The following is a 1,147-nucleotide window of genomic DNA, read 5'->3' on the forward strand; positions in this document are numbered from 1 at the left end:
AGCACGGCCGGCGACGCGGTCTGAGCCCTGGGCTTCTACATGCCACGGGACGGTGGGTTAGGACCTAGCACCCCTTCCACTCGGCCCCGGGTCAGTCAGCTGCTTCCTCCCTTTTTTGCTTTCTCTGCTGGATCGCGTGGCCAGTCAAAGTAGCAGCCACCAGCGTCTGTGCGCGCAGCCGCGCTCCAGCCCCCGGCCCCGCGCGTCAGCCCTCCTCCGGCCGGAGCGACCGCCACTCCGCCTACCGGGACCTTTGTGGAGCCCGGTAGCGGCTGGGTTCCGCCAGCACTTGCGGCGTGTGGCCCGTGTGCTAGCTGGTGAATGAGGTGACAGGCCCCGCGCCACAGGAAGGGCCGGCAGCTTGTGTCCCCCCCACCCCCTCCTTGGGGAGAGCTCCTGAATGTGCCAAGAGAAGGGAGTGGGTTGTCTCTTCCCAGGGACCTCCCCCAAGTCTGGAGACCAGCAGGGCAGTCTTTACAGCAGTGGCTCTCAAGCTTCCTATTGCCTTGACCCTCTCGTCCAGTGCCTCATGTGGTGGTGACTCCCCAACCATAACATTGCTTCATAACTGTCATTTTGCCACTGTTACCAATCGGGCGACCCCTGTGAAAGGGTCGTTCGGCCCTCAAAGGGGTTGTGACCCACATGAGAACCTCTGCTCTACAGTCTTTGATTGGTTGGCCTCAGACAGCAGGACGACCAGCTGCAGGGAGAGCTGGGTTCCCTCCCCAAGGTGTCATGCTGGCAGGCAGATGGGTCCGAGCCAGGCTGACAATGAGACCACTGACTGGGCTCCGGGTGGTCACCCTAAATTTCATCTCTTCCTTGGATTTGCTCAAAGGAACTGCTGGAGGCCTCCTGGGGTCCTGACAGGACCCAGCTGCTGCCAGCCTCGCTAGAAGAATGGTCTGTCCTGAGTATGGCGAGTTTTGCCGTAGGGTCTCTGGGTGGGGACGCACATGAGGTGCCCTCTGACTGGAGGACCTGGCCCTGGGTCACAGCAGCACCCTTGAAGCAGGACCTCAGTTCCCTCCCTCCAGTGGGAGCCAGCGTAGTGTCAGAGCAGGTGATGATACAAGGCTCTTGGTGGGAATTTGCACAGCTCAGGCCAGAGAGCTGGACTGTTCTCTCACCTGAAAGCTGTGGC

Source organism: Echinops telfairi, unplaced genomic scaffold (genome assembly GCF_000313985.2).
Source record: "Echinops telfairi isolate 266 unplaced genomic scaffold, ASM31398v2 ScPeMD7_37;HRSCAF=141, whole genome shotgun sequence".
Taxonomy (NCBI): domain Eukaryota; kingdom Metazoa; phylum Chordata; class Mammalia; order Afrosoricida; family Tenrecidae; genus Echinops; species Echinops telfairi.